The 16,539-nt window shown below is 41.0% G+C and overlaps 1 protein-coding gene across 6 annotated transcripts in view; it reads left to right on the forward strand.

Moving 5' to 3' along the window:
• The first annotated feature begins 827 nt into the window (after positions 1 to 827).
• The window catches only part of Eya4 (EYA transcriptional coactivator and phosphatase 4), a 225,176-nt gene continuing 209,464 nt past the window's right edge, over positions 828 to 16,539 (forward strand). For all 6 annotated transcript variants that reach the window (XM_048354106.1, XM_048354107.1, XM_048354108.1 and 3 more), the window contains exon 1: positions 828 to 1,188. The gene's annotated coding sequence lies outside the window, so the exon portion shown is untranslated. The remainder of the gene's footprint in view (positions 1,189 to 16,539) is intronic.

Raw genomic sequence — 16,539 nt, forward strand, 5'->3', positions numbered from 1 at the left:
CCAAATGTCATTTCAGCAATGTGCCTGGCGAAGCTCTGACGCCCGCCTGGGAAGTCAGGCGTCTTTGCCTGACCTTTGGGTATCTGGGAGGGTTGCCTATACCTGCACCCAGGGCTGGAAGGGGCCCAGGCCCTTCTGGCTCAATGCACAACCCCAGTGAAAAGCCTATTTTCTCCAGCCCAAGGGAGTGCTCAGTCTAGTGGGGGGCTGACTTTTATTTTTAAGTTAAGGCAAGTAGGCAAAGTCACTTCTTCTCCTCCTTTGGGGGTAAGTGGCAAAAAGTCTAGTAGGGGTCCCCCAGAGCCCTTACACCCAGGAATCAGGGGTAGTAGGAGAGTTCCAGGCAAGCCCCAGGGCCTTGGGGCATGGAGGCAGGTGGGGGACAGGCAGTGCCCGGGGCTCAGCTGGGCTGCGGCGGTCCGAGCCAGGCCTGATGGGGGCGGGGCGGCGTGGGGGCGGCGCGGAGGGCGCTGAGATTACCACGGCGCCACCACGCCCAGCCCCCCTCCCGCCCTCCCCCCCCTCAGGTCCCCACGCGAGACCGCGGACGATGACAACAGGCAGTCTCCCCAAGTGGAATAAAAGGCAATCGGGTCAGCGCGCGCCACGGTTCACGGCGCTCCCAGCGGCCTGCCGCGGGGCCCCCAGCGGCCACCGGAGCCCTCCGTCGCCCGCGGCGGCGACGTCGCCTCCCCCCCCCTCCCGCCTCCAGCTCGGAGCGCAAGTGGGAGGCCGCCCGCCGCGCGGCGCACGCTCCCGCCGCCCCCAGCCGCGGCGCACGACTCGCATCCCGTCCACGCCAAGTGGCCGCAGCCTCCGAGAGGGGAAGCAGCGGCGGGGAAAGCGGGGCTCGGACGGCGGCGGGTCGCGCGCTCCTGGGCTTTTTTTCTTCTACTTTTCCTGGCGGCGGTCAGTCCAGAGTTTGGGCTCCTCTCCTTCCCTCTTTTCCCCTCGGAGCCCGCTTCTCCCCCCGCCCCCCCCACTCCCAGTGTCTCCCCACTTGTGTGCGCAATTTGTCGAGGGGGAGAGGTGGCCCATGGGGATGTCCTGTTTCCACCAGACACACCGCGCAAAGGGGAAACTGAGGCATTGGAAGCAAGGAGAGTAAAGAACCGGTTTCGGGACGCGCGGATTCGCAGCTGGGACAGACAGGAACTTCGGGAGCCCAGGCGGCCGGAGTGACGGGAGGTGAGTGTCCTCGCCATCCACGCAGGCCCTCAGGCCCGCGGGGCCCAGATCTGGAACAACCCCCAGACTCCTCCAGAACGTGCGCGTGGATCTGCGGGGTGCCGGGTGTGGGGAGGGCAGAGGCATTCGGGAAGGCGGGGAGTCTCTGCTCGGACTTCAGGGGTGCGCTTTGCGGGGTAGGACGCCCCCACACCCTGAGGGTCCCTTCGGAGCCCATCGGTGCCTCGCCAGGAAGCCACGCAGCTGGAGGGGGACAGAGAACAGGGATCGCGCCGTTTCTACCTGTTCCCCACCCGGGTCCCGCCGACGCGCGCGTACTGGGGTACCCCCTGTGCCGGTCCGGTGACATTTATTTGTGCGGATCTCCTACATTGCCCAAGCGAGAGATGCTGACCCAGGAGCCCCTGAAGGGCCCGGGGCGCCAGAGTGTTCTGGAAGCCCACTGCGTGTGGAAGTTTAATGCTAGTTACAGTTGGGATCTCCAGGCACCGACCAAATAAATGTTAGACCGCGGCGATCCTACTTGAATAATTGTGTTTTGTTTTTTAATGTGGCGTGGACCGAATGGCTGCTGCAGTTTGCCGGGGTCCGTGAAATAAGGGGCGCCTGGTCACTGGCTTGAAACGAGAATGGCCCGGGGGAACTCTAACTTCTCCGAGCGTCCTCCAGTCTGCAGGGGCTGGGGAGGCTCCTGCGACTGGAATCCAGTCTCTATCTCAATGTGGCGAACAAGTGGGTGTTGGAAAAGTAGCATCTGCGCCCTGTTTTTACTCCGCACCCCACCACAAACCACTTTTCGTTCGGAAGCAGTTCAGGAGATTTGTCCTTTCTATCTGCCCAAGACTGCAAATACCTAGGAGCCCTAGGCAGCACCGTGGCAGGACCCGAGAGCGAAGTTTCAATTTAAGTCTTCTTTTCTCTAGTTGGGGTGGCAGTGCCAGCACCCCTCTCTCCGCTTCCCAGGGACCCGGTGGAGTTGGGGGTGCAGGTGTGTGGGGAAAGTGGTGTTTGAACACTTTCTTCTCCTTCGGAGAGGAGCACCCAGCTTGCCTCCCCGGCATTACAGAGCAGCGCGGCCCTGAGCGTCATTCATGAATCCCAACCAGAGCTCAGCGCTGCGCAGGATGGTGCAGGTCCCAGGCCGGTTCTTGGGTGTGTGTTTTGGTTTCAGAGCATTTCCACGTGGGGCACCTCCGTGTGCGTGTGCGCCGTGCACTTGATCTGCAAGGAGGTAACTGGAGTCTAGTGTTCAAACCCAGTGGGCCCTTGGCCATCAATTTGCTTTCCTGGCTGTCATTACAGACACTTCCAAAATCTGATACCTAAGAAGACCAACAGGTTAGGTTTCACATTAAGAGCTCATAGTTAACAGTTTTTCTTTCTCCCTTACCCCTTTTGGCTTGGCACTCTGGGATCCACGTAATGGTTGGAGCGAAATCCATCTTCTGGAATATGGCATTTTGTTTCTCTTCTCTGCAGTGGCGGCGTTTTGTGCCCTGGGGCGTTGGTCAGGTTCAGCGCTGGTCCTGCGGGACTTAGGTGGGAGTCTTAGCAGCTTTTAACAACCCCACGCTCCCCTCCACGGCTTCTGGAGTTTCATTTGCACATAGGTGAAGGGCAGGATTGAAAGTGGACCATGGCATTTTTTTCCTTGTTGTTGTTGAGTTGATTTTGTTTGTATTTTTAAGACTCACTCAAAACAAACAATTGTACGGGATACAATTCCTAAGTAGACTTTGGTTTTAATCAAATACATTGTCTTTCCTTGTCTTGTTCTCTTAATTTTTTTTGGTTAAGTTTATACTACAGAACCAAAAAAGAAAAAAAACAATTAGGCAAGGGGTAGAGGAGAAACTTAAAAATATTTGAAACCGATATGAGTTTTAAGAGATTTGTACTCAACGATATGTATTAAAAAATAACATTATCCCAGGAAATAAAAATCAGTAGTAACAAGAGACAGATTGTTTCTCCTGGAGAGACTGGCAGACTACAAGTTTTGTGGTAACAATACCCAACACAGATATAACGACACCCACTTTTATTGTTACTATAAACCATAAAAATAGTTTGTTCCACCTGATTAAAAGTTGAGTCATTCAAAGTTAAACCAATTTTTAGAAAGAACTGCAGAAGAACATTAAAACATTTGACAACATAATTAAATTAGCTGGAAACTTTCTTTTCTTCACATAAAAGATAGGTCCTTATTCTCCCAGTAAGGGAAAGTCCTAAAATTAATGTGGCTTTTTATGTTTGTTTTCCTTTGTAAATTGCTGAAAGATAAGTATGCTTTGATATACTAAGAATACCATAATTAGAGATTTTCCCAATTTAAATGAGAGTTATTCAAGTTATTTTTATTAGTTTTATTTTATTGAACATTGGAGAGTAATTGCCAATATGAATACACATATATTCCTCTATAGCTGTATTTGTATTAAATAACATGCTCATTAAAAAAATTTAAAGTTCTGTGATTTGTATAAAAAGATATGGGTTTCAGAGTCATTGTACTCTTTTTAAGAAATACAGATGGTGAATTCTAGAGGACATCTCAAAGTTGGACGAAAAAGAAAATTATCTTTGCATTAACATTTCTTTTGGGGATGGAAACTGACCCATGTGTAGCTTGTCATTTAGTGTCGTTTTTCTTGTAAACAAAACTTCTCAAATTAAGGGAAAACTGAGGCTCTTCATTTATAAGTTTTTTTTAACTTTTAATTGTTATTTGGGTGTAAATAAATTTCGCAAAGACATGAGAAATAGTGTCTAGTTTCATGTTTTCAGTCTCTGTTGCAAGCTCCCAATGACCCATGCCCTGTCTAAAAATATTTTTACATGGCTCGATCATTCTCTTTTTAATTTTATGCATTGGAATTAAATTACCTAGAATTTTTAGCAAAATAGAATGGTTAAAACTAGTAACGATTGATATGAAAGTTAGCATGTTGAAAAATTCACATTCTAACTTTCAGATAATAAAATTAAGCCTATTTCACCTAGTGGAACCATACACTTTTTTTTTATACAGAATTCAAGAAGAGAAGAGGTAATCCCTTTGGAAACTTAGTGAAGTGTTAAATAACTTAAGAATGCAAGTAGTTATTATAGTTTTTTTTCTTTTAATTATCTTTTTTTTTTTTTCTTACTAGGCAAAGGAAAAGAACACTGAGCCTTCAGTGAAAACAGTTCCCCTTCTAAGGAGTTGATTCACCATAGTTCTGTATTGCAGCTGGTGATCATATTTCATGGAGCTGTTAAAGCACTTAAAAACTAAAATTAGGTACTGTCTGGTTGTAAATATTTCAGATCACTCATTTAAGAAATAAATAGGAAAGTGTGCTATCAAAAACTGGAGATGTTTCGAATTTTCTCATCCAAGTGCTCAACAAACCACTATTCAACACCTTGAAAGTTGTTTTTCTTTTCTTTTCTTTCTTTTTTTAGTATTTAATCCTGGCCGTTTCTTTTTCAAATAGATATTATTCTTACATATGCTAAACTCTTATATAATGTGTCTCTCAGTAGGGTATCTCAAACTAATTGTGGTCAGAAATACAGTTGGGGGATTTTATTACAATGGTTACTAGGTGCAGGAAATCAACACCACCGGAATGGATGGCAGTGCATGGTACCCGCTTCTCTCATGAATGTTGCCTGGTGAACTAAGAGACCGCACAGTCTTTCAGGCATTTGCCCTCCAGATGGGCGAGATGCCTGGATGTGTTTCATCCTTGAATGTGTAAGGCTATGGTTTGCAGCTAGATGTGTTTTAATGTGTTGGGGATGGGAGAAGGTGGGCATTGAATATTCATTAAATTGTGTATTGAGTGAAGCTTGGCGTCTTTTCCCTTGAACTAGAGTGGAAGAAAATCAACAAGAGTCACATATTCAAGAGTGATATGAGCCCCTTTGATTGCTTTTAAGAGGGTTGAGGACTTTGTAAACATTACTGTCACCTAATATTGCATGTGATACTGTTGTCCTAGTCCAGGCTTCGCTTTGACATTTGTGACATTCTTCCTCTTTCCTCGTCTATGTATTTACTAGTAGAAAAAGCCTGAAAATGGGTATTCCTCCATCCTTACTTCCCTAACTCTTTCTTCCTGCAGAAAGAAATGACACTGATGGATTTAAAAATAGAAACTACTTTGAGTCGTCAAAACTACATTTATGTAGCAGTTAAAGACATTTTCAAAGAGCGTACCTCTAAGTTCCATTGTAACCTTTTCTGTCATTGGAAGGTGCTAATTGATCTTAGCACTGACAAAATAGTATAGTTTGATACGTGAAGCCTTTCAGTGTTGGCTTGGCCCTTTTCTCACCCCGAGATTTCAATACAGGCTGATGAAGAAAGACAGCATTTTAAACTATCAGGAACAATTATCCCATATAAAATATTTTAATAAAATACAATCTTATTTTAAAAGTGCTGTTTATATACAGTTGGTAAAATTTATTTTCATGTACTTTTGGACTATGGCAGAACGATCCATTTAATCATATCATGACTTAAAAATATTTTCCCCATTTTGAGGCCACAGCTGATTGCTATTCTCACCTTGGAGCATTTTTGAGATGAGGCTGTAATACACCAGTGTACAATAGCTGTCTTGAAATTTCTTATCTAATATTATGTGTTCTTAATTATATTCATATTCTAAAGTATATATTCAAATTAAAAATTGCTGTAATCTTTGAGGAATTGCTATTTTTTTCTGCCTGGAAACCATCACCATCATCAGCCATTATCATTGTTGTACAAAGCCTAGCTACAATTATACTTTATGCAGTACACTATATTGAGAATTTTATCTATATTGGCTGATTTTGATCTTCAACTGTACCATAAATTAGATACTTTTATGGTTCCCATATTATAGGTGGAAAAGCTGAAATTAAGTAGGTTAGAACTAGGCTCCACTTCCCAGTCTGACTCCAATGACGTCATCCTTAAGCATCCAGCCTGGCAGTTTCTCCCGTCAGACATGTATACAACCTTTTAGTTTAGTAGCACCCATATATTTTATCTTCCTATTATTAGTTAGGTTAAAACACTCGGAGTATTTGTGAGATATGTTAAATTTCACAACTTCACAGTAATTTCATGAGTAAAATGATTTAAGCCAACCTACAAAAGTGTCAAAAGTAAAAGAAAAATGATACCTACTGTTAAGAAACTGAATCATAAGGATATTAGAATAAAGAAAGAGTAGAAATCAAACTCAACAGGCCAGATCAATATTAGTGGAAAGTTGAAGAAGGATGCCATGGTGATCTGAGGAGAGTTAGGAGACACCAGGAGTATAATAATAGATGGCAGGAATGGGGCGACTTAAGTAGAGTCATGGGCAGAGAGGGCGATGTGGGAAGGTGTCAGGGTCACTTATAGCTGGACAATGGTAAGGAATTTGGGGATGATGCCTTAAGAGTTCTCCAGTTCATGGTAATGGCCTGAAATGTCCTGGTTCCTCGAGCTTAGTGGGTAGGTTAATGACTTGGCTTGGTGTGGCCTGCATGGAGGAACTGAGGTACAGTCTGAGCGGTGGGAAAAGGAAGTGGGCTTTCATACTGAGATGAACATTCTGGGCTGGAGCATTGCAGGAAGGTCCTCTGGGGAGGGTAGTCAGTGATAAAAGCCATGGGAGCAATGTTGAGTTTTGAAAACAGAGCAGATTCCCACCGCCTGTTTAAATAAACACATTAAGTAGCCATGAACATGTGCTTGGTGGAAATAGCCCAAACTGTGAAGGTTAAGAGCAAATGTCTGAATCTGTGGGGGACTTGGTGATGCACCTTTCCTTATCATCAAGAATTTTTCACTAGGTCTCTGGAATACTCAGTTTACATGCAGAATGTTCAAGGGTTTTGAAGTCTTGATATGACCAGTTACACAATTTTGTTGTTATTGTTGTTTGAAACTTGAACACTGGTTAGAATCATTCCCAAAGCTATACCTTAAGGCAGAACCAACTAACAAGGAATGAAACACTCAAGAGTATATAATGGCTTGGTATACAGGAATTTTATTGCAAGGTACAGAGAAGCCACAATTTGAGAGATTGAATCCTGAGTCTTCATTAGAGAATTGGTGACTATAGGCGGACACATGTCCCTCACCCCCACTCCTGAAAACATGCAGTCTTCATACTGTTAGAAAAGTGAGCCTTGAGGGTAGTAAAGAGCAGAAAACAATTTAAACAAATCAGATCAGCATTAATGGAGAGTTGTAGAAGGATGCCCTGGAGCTCATAGCGTCAGGAGACACATGGCTTGGTGCAATGGCAGCCTGGGTTGAGGGGCCTCAATAGGAACATGGTAAGGGGGTAGGGGCGCAGGGGGATGGAGAGTTCAGAGTCTCATGAGTTCATGGTGTAGGACTGGCAGGGCCCAGGACCTATTGTCCAAGTCCAGGCCTCTGCTTCTAGGAATTCAGGAGTGTCTATCAAGGTGGCAGGGGAGGGGCAGAGGAGGCACAGACTTCACCTCTCAGAGTTTTCAGAAAGTCCCGGTCATGTCAACATGGTGCCAGTTAGACCCAGTATCCATATTTTAGGTTCAGCACCAGTGACTATCAACTACAAACCTAGCTACTCAGGAGGCTGAGATTTTACGATCATGGTTTGAAGCCAGACTAGACCGGAAAGTCTGTGAGAATCTTATTTCCAGTGAAAAATCTGGAAACGGAGCTGTTGCTCATAACAGCGTTGGGTACAAAAGTTAAGGGACAGCATCCAGGCTCTAAATTCAAGCCCATGACCAATACACACACACACACACACACACACACACACACACACACACACACACACACATCTACACATACTGCAAGATATATTTCTATAGGCAAGCTTAAATTTTAAAGGAGTCATCATCTATATTTTTGTAAATAGTTTCACTATGTGTGGTTAAAATTTTGTATTTTTAAGGTGTTTTTGTTTCTGTAAGTCAAAAGTTCTCCTTTCCTATTGCAACCTTGTTTTAAAGTTTTCTCTATTTACATATCTTGCCACAGACCCATTCATTTAAATGAAATCTGACAAATATGCCCAATAGAAAAAAATGTGCTAATGTTTTGTGTGAGGCAGGAGTGGGTAGCCTGTGAACTCAGAGGCACTACAGTGAACTCTGAAGCTCTGAGTATATGCAATTTCCTGTAATCAAAGTACCTAACTGCACTAGTATGTTAATATATTATCATTACAAAGTAGTGGCAAGGCTAAACACTGGTAGTTCACAATTGTAATCCTAGCTACTCAGGGACTGAGATCTGAGGATCACAGTTTGGAGCCAGCTCAGACAGGATTAGTCTATGAAACTCTTAATTAATTACTCCAGTAATTACTCTTAATTAATTACTCAGGAGAATCACCAAAACCACAAAGAACAAGCAAAAGAAGAAAACACCAAAAATAGGCGGTACAAAAGAGGTGGTCCAGAATAGGCGGTACAGCTCAAGTGGGAGAGTGCTAGTCTTGAGCAAAGAAGCTCAGGGATAGCCACCAGCCTCTAAACTTTTATGCCTAGGACTGGCATACAAATATAAATATTGGTAAACCTGTTAAGAACAGCACTTCTGCTAAATATTTTTATATGATCTTTAGATGTTTGGTGATCCTACTATTTTATTTTAGCTAGGTCACAAAGAACTTTAGTTTGTTTTATATTTTACTTGTTGATGATAATTAAAGGCTTCATTTTAAAAAGGCCATCTACTTAACACTTGTTAAATATTTAAATGCTTTTCATTATCAGTATTGCTAAAAATACTGTTTAAATTGAAAGCTTTGAGGCTTTCAGTGGCTTAATATAATGCCTTTACATCATTTTCTTGAGGAATGCTCAGGACAATGAATTAATCATTGTAACTAATGTCACAGGTTTAATCCTGGGGTATTCAGATTAGCTCTGGATGGATACTTGTTTTATATGCACTCAGTGACAATATGGGCTTCGTCATAGCCAGGATGATTGTGTCACATTGATGCCTTCTTGGTAGACTGTTCTGGGTTGTGCTTGCTCCATATTGAGGACTCTCTCATCCCTAAGATAGTCATCCATGTTTTCTCACAGTTTTATCTGGTGCCTCTTAGATTTGCAATTCATTTAAAAATTTTTCTGCAAGCTATATTCTAGAATTCTCAGCAGGGCTTGCAAAGGCCACTTATTTGGAGTCCCTTGTCATGTTTTTATCTACCCACAAGGCACTCTTCTCTAGCCCTAGGGAAAGCTGTGTTGTCATGTTACCTCCTTTGGTAGCTGAGTTGCACTTTTTTTTGTCCCAGAGTCCCCAGTTCAGTGTTTCACTTTTAGCATAACACTTAACCACATCGACACCAAAGAGGATACCTTAATCTAAATTCTGCTCTACATTGAGAATTTGCTCATGGGGTTAGATGTTTTTGACAGCTCTGTATCTCCAGTGCATTATGTCCTGTTTGACAAATAGTATGTAGGTGGTCACTAAATTCCTGCAGAGTGAGTAAGGCAACAAGGCATCAAAGCAGTAGCAGTAACCCTAGACAAATCCTGCCATGAGACAGGGAATATTGCAAAGAGCTGTGGCTGTCACATTCCTGGAAATTTTAAGAACAAATTCAAGGATTAGGGGTATTAGCTCAGCAGAATTATAGTTGAATCCAGACCCAGATTGAGTGTGTGTGTGTGTGTGTGTGTGTGTGTGTGTGTGTGTGTGTGTGTGTGTGTGTGGTGAAGGATATGTTTATTTCCCACCATTGGGTAGTCATTGATCCAGTGGATAAGACAGGGTCCTGGGAATCTCTAAAGATGTGGTATTTCCATAGGATCTAATTTCTAATATAACACAGTGGGTAAGTGTTAGAATTTAAAGCCAGGATGCATGGATTCAAGCTCATCTCTGAGGATGAAGACTTTTTAAAGGCAAGCACATTCCTTAAAATATTTTGGTTGTAAGAGAATATATAGGTTTTGGATTAGGGTCCATGAGTATATGTGGATATTTTTTACATATATGTATGTTTTACATATATGTAAAAAAATCAAAATGATGTCCAGGATGAATGCTAGTTATCTGAAATTCTTATGACTGTAATTGTGTATCATTCATTAGATTACCTAAAATGTCCTAGCCAAAGAATGCTGAAAGTCCTTTGTGGGCCCTAGATTATGGACGATAAAAGTTTGTCCATGTACACATTTGATATTCTGAAATCATCTTGGTAAATTCAAGTCTGTATTTGGAGCTTTATGAGAAGACAACATAGGCTCAAAAGTTAGTATTGGCCATTTATAGCATGCACGTTTATCATGTATTTATATATTCAGTAATCTAGATGTTACAGAGCTTTAATCAATGTGATTCTTCAACTACCCTAAATTTTTATAAAAAGATTTAAAATTGCATTTTGTAGTGAATTTCCTCACATGATTTTCTTTCAGCAGGAATTGACTGGTTATGTCTTTGTATGTTTCAATTCCGAGTGAGCTTGAGAAACTCAGTGTTCACTTAGAAAAATAACTTTAGATGTTGATATGCTTCTTGCCAATGCACCAACAGTGGGAGATTACTAATATCTCTGTTTCTGCAATCAATCACTTGGTCCTTAGACTAAGACATAATTTCTATACAGCAGGAGGAAACTAAAGGGAAAGTGGAAGCTAACAGTTAAGTGTCAAGGACTGGTTTTCCTAACTTGGAATTCTGCCAGGTGTACCTCTATAAAAATGACAATTCAGATTCTGTGCCTGAATTCCTCCTATGGATATACTTTGATCCAGTGTCTTAGGCTGTGATCATTAGTGTTTTGGATTGAAACATTTGTTCAAAAGGTATTCCCTTGAGCTCCATTGGTTGTTTAATGGCATCCCTGACCTCTATATACTAGATAACAATAGTTCTTCGTCTCCTGAGCAATAACACTGTCTCTTGACATTGCCAGATGTTCTCTGGGAACAAAGTTACTTCTCCCTCACCCCCTGCCACTGTTGAGCGCTATAGCCTAAACAGACTTAATATCTCTTGATTCAGTGAAAAGATTCCCAGGGCTCTGCATAAGAGGATTGTTCTTTTACCAGTCAAGTGTGGAGAATCCTAATTCCTTCCTCCAAGTTTAAACACAAAGTCAAACAACTCTCATTGGTCTGTGTTGATAGATAAACTTCACACAGAGAAGGTTTACAGATAAGCTTTAGAGAGAGTGAGCATCATTGACATATTTTCGTTTTCTGGAAACAATGTATGAGCGTTGGGGAGCATGATACCTGGGACTGCGTGCAGGAAGTAAATATTCGTTTGGAATGCCTCTGTGCTGGTTCTTACTGTTATCCTGTTATTTGTTAGTAGATATGTTGGAGACATTTTTACATAAAGACAACTACCTATCTCTATCCATACAGAAGCATTCAGTAATAAGAAAAGTGGTCAAAAGACTCAAGTTACTGATAATTGCCAGTGTCTAAGATCAAAACACTTAATAAATCCAGTTATTTACTCATTTATAATAAAAACTTCTCAAATGGTGATGGGTATGACTGAGTGATAGAGCTCTTGTCTAACATGGACCACGGTTTGGATTTGATCTCTAGAACCAAAAGCCTGAATACAGAATGAGACCCTGCATGTAAAAACTCCATTTGGATAAGTTACCAGGTCCAAGCTTTTGTCTTCTAGTTCTCTTTGGTTCATGTTAATACATGCACTTTATCTAAGGATAAATGTGTACCCAATAATGAGTAAATATGACTAGACTTCAAGCATTCTACCTTTCCCCTTTAGGTGGACATAAAGGATTATTTAGAAATTAATTTGAAGGGACAAAATGAAGATAAAAGCTGGTTAAGCATAACATATGAGTTTTGAGATTGATTGTGAAGATTATTTTATGCTGTAAAACAGTATTATGAATATATGACTAAGACTTGCACTCCTATGAGTTCTGAACAGTAGAGAATCCTATGGCATTAATCATTACAAAGATACTTGATATTTCACATATATATGTGTGAAATTACACATACATAATATATATCGTCTAATTTAAGAGTTACTAATTAATTGTTTAATTTGCTAGGCAGATAACCAGAAAACTATATTATATATAGACAGTCAAACTGACCTGGGGATTTCACCTTAATCAACTTGCTTTGCAAATTTGCAGGGTAGGGGTACTTGAAGACACACACACACACACACACACACACACACACACACACACACACACACATACACACAGTCATATATCTTATAAGTTATGCCTTAAAATTTTGGTTGTTTGTTTCTGCTTCTACTGGGGTTTGTACTCCATGCCTTGAGCTCTCTTGGCTTGCTTGCTCAGTGAGTGCTCTACCACTTGAACCAAGCCTCCAATCTTGCTTTCGTTTGTTATTTTGGAGATTGAGTTTCATGGACTTTTTTTGTGTGTGTCTGGCTTTGAACCATGGTCAGAGCGAAGGATTTCAGTTTCCTGAGCAGCTAAGATTACAGACATGAGCTACTAGTGCCTGGCTATGCTTTAATTTTTATTTATTTATATTTTTGCTGGTCCTGGAACTTGAACTCAGAGCCTGGGTGCTGTCCCTGAACCTCTTTGTGCTCAAGGCTAGCCCTCTACCACTTGAGCCACAGGGCCACCTTCCGCTTTGTTGAGTAGTTTATTGGAGACAAGAGTCTCATGGAGACTTTTGTGCCCAGGCTGGCTTCAAACCACAATCCTCAGATCTCAGCCTCCTGCGTAGTTAGGATTTCAGGCATGAGCCACTGGAGCCACTGGCACCCAGCTATGCTTTAATTTTTCAATGTGTAGTATTTAGGAGAGAAAGTGGATATAAATAAAGCTCAGTGTATGCCCTTCTAAGGAGCAGGACCCTACACAACCACAAAGAGATAAAATGACAGCTGGACACTTACCACGATGGCAGATAGAGACCCTAGCAAGGGAATTAGGGTAGGGGCTTAAGTTAGGAGCTTAAATTGTCAGGTTTTAGACCATAGAGGAAGAGATCTGCTCCATGCATTGACAGGAAGCCCAAAGAAAGCATATAGCAAACCTGATGGCATTCACTTATGTTATGCCAGACATTGAACAGGAAGCCTGGTAGCCCCCTAGTCACTGGATGGCAGCCAACAAACCAGAGGTTCTGTTTCTCCAAATGAGCACTTCCCTGGTTCATAAATCAGGGAACCTCCATCCTCTGCTCCTACAACCCAGAGTACTCATGTGGATATCCACTTCTCAGGTTGGTTGATTCTTTGTACAATGAATGTGGTGAGGCTTACTGATTTTTTTTTTTTTTAATGAATGCTTTTCTGGCATATAATGCAATCAGGCATTTTTTTTCTCTCCCTATAATATTCTCAACCAACCCCTCCCCACTCTCCATAGTTCCCAGTCTACTAGCCTCTTACTATTTTGTTGCCTACCAGGGGTGTAAAATACATGCATCTTTCAAGGTTTAGTGCAAGCATCAACTTCCATAGAAAGCCTTCCTCTGTGATAGCACTCTATTTGAGCTATTAATGTAATGTAACAGCCCACTGTGTGGAGATACAGAGGAACTTGTCTTCCAGGGAGATTCTGAATTACTGAGAAGATATAGCTATCTTTGGTGGTTTGTAGTATGAAATCTTGGGCACACTGAGATATTTAAATAATGGCATGATTGTGTGCATATCTTTAAAGACCATAGTGGCCAAGCCAGATATATGCAAATAATGGGCCCTAATTATGTTTTACAAAACTGATGCTCTTTTGATGATGGTCATGAAAACCAGTTTATTGGCACTTTATTTATTGTATTTTAGTTTGTTTAAAGCTTCATTTATACCAGACTATTACTGTAGAACAAAAGACATTTAGGAAAAACTGGCATTTAAAAATGAATTGAGACTGAAACCACTGTTGAGGTTTATTGTCTTTATCTTCCAAATTTTCTTCAGAAACAAATGTTGGCCTCTTTGTTTGCTTTCTGCTGACATAAATTTCATATGATTTTATAAGAACTTGTAACCCTCAGAATTATGGATTTCATATGAGATGCAGTATGTTCAGTTTGTGTTTCTGTCAGTGTTTCAAAACGTGTGTTGGAGAATGTGATCTCTGGAGGAGAATGTCAGATGTGATCTGCTGAAGAGAAGATGTGGCCTTTTGCTAAGAGAAATTAGATCTTTTTTTAAGGCACAATTAAAGAAAAGAAAAAAACATTTAAATTTCTAGTGATTTGTTTTTAGGCATTTTCCACACAAAGATGAGCAAGACCCTCAAAACCACAAATACACTTATTTAGAGGGAAGAAAGCCTTTTCTATGTTAAAAAAATAGCAGTAAATTAAGATTATTGTTTCCAATAGTCTCTGAAATTGTGGTTTTATTTTCTTGTGTGAATCACTCCGAAGGCAGTACAAGACTGCACTACATCGTGACGAAGCAAATGTGGACTCTATTTTAGTAATTGGCAGATAGGATTCTAAGTTTAGTGTTAAAACAAAAACAAAAACAAAAAAACCCTGCTTTAGATACTCCAGTGGTCTGCCTTTGTTCTTGCTTCTTTGTGTTTGACAAGTGATTGTAATGACTGGAATCGGCCTACCTTTGTCTATATACAGACTCTGCTACTCTAACCATAGGCAATGGATTTACTGAGCTTCTATGAGCCACAGGTCCAGCAGATCTAAATAGTGAGTAATAGCAGTTCCTTGCCTCATCGAACTATGGGAAGGAATAACTGAATTCACACCAGAAAGACACTGGCCTACTGTGTAAAGCCTTGGTTACGATTTTGAATTGATTCTTTGATTAAACTGGTAATACCATTGTCACTGCCCCCAAAAGGAAATTCATGCCATTAAAGCAAGGTAGTGTTTTTTGTTTGTTTTGTTTTACTGGTCATTTTTCTTATACATAGGAATCCATACTTGGTATAATATTACAATGGACATAGTGGGGTTACTTTGAGAAGAGTGATGGGGGAAGAGTTAGGGGACATGGCCTCTATTGGTTTGATTGCTGGTGATATAAATGTGTTTATTCATAAAAAGTCCATCAATTGTGAATTTTTGATTTGTATATTGTATTGGGTATGTGTTATACTTGGCAAAAAGTTAAACTATGAAGATATATTTATTGCAAAAATTAAAATTTTTACTCCATCTTCTCTGAAAATCTCAGTTAAATTTTTACACCATAGCTACCCTTAGGATATGTGGGGTTTTTTTGTTTTCAGTTGTGGGGCTTGACCTCAGGGGCTGGGCACTGTTTCTGAGCTCTTTTGCTCAGGGGTCGTGCTCTATAACTTTGAGCTACAGCTCCACTTCTGGTTTTTGAGTGGTTAATTGAAGATAAGGGGCTCAAGGGGACTTTCCTGCCCCTGTTATCTGCAAACCAAGATCCTCCGATCTCAGCCTCCTGAGAGGCTAGGATAACAGGCCTGAGCCACTGGCTTCTGGCTGTTTTGGTGATTTTGATGCATGTATACATGTAAGGATTAAAAAAGACGTAACTTAGTTTTATTTTATTAATAAAATCACTTATTAATAAAAATTATGTTTTAGTACAATTATTTAATTAGTTGTACTAATTTACATATTAATTCCATACAGGATCACTGATTTTTTTTTAAACTTGCTTCTGAACCACTGAATTGAGAATAGTCATTAGTCATTTTAATATATGCCTGTGTTCCATAATTTAACTGTTCCTCTCTTGAAATATATTTTCATTGCTTGAAGATTTCTGCTATTGTAAAGAACATTTCAAGTATGACTTTTTTTTCCTTTGCTTGGAATTGAATGCAAGGCCTTCCATATGCTAGGCAATTATTCTACACTGAGGTGCCTTCCAGACCCTGCAATGATGGCTTTTATTTATCTCTTTGCACACTTGCAAAACATTTTAATTGTTATAAAGATTAGTACAGAATTAATAGATGAAAGTGTTTGTTGACACCTTCATCTCTGTGATGGTGCTAGGTATTTGCTACTATAAACTAAGTGCAAAATTGTTTAACATTGTAATTATTTGTATACCAGTTAACAAGAAGGTTTAATATTCCATGAACTAGACAAAGCATACCATTAGACACATATATGAACATATAAATGATAGGTATCATTTCCCACATAACAACTGTTAGTACTTATTGGGTGGTTGTGGTTCAGGCATGTTAATCTTAATTACTTGGAAGGCTAAGGACAGCCCTGGCAAAAAGTTTAGGCATCCCCATCTCACCTAACAGCTTGATAGGCCATATGCATGTCATCAGGTGCAAGAGATGGTGAGATCTAGTGGATTGTAGTTTCAGCCTGGATTGTAGTTTGCCAGATTTGGCAGAACCGTTTATGAGATTCCATCTCAACAAAAAGAAACTAGCTATG

The sequence above is a fragment of the Perognathus longimembris genome, chromosome 9, assembly GCF_023159225.1.
Source record: "Perognathus longimembris pacificus isolate PPM17 chromosome 9, ASM2315922v1, whole genome shotgun sequence".
NCBI classification, from domain to species: Eukaryota; Metazoa; Chordata; class Mammalia; order Rodentia; family Heteromyidae; genus Perognathus; species Perognathus longimembris.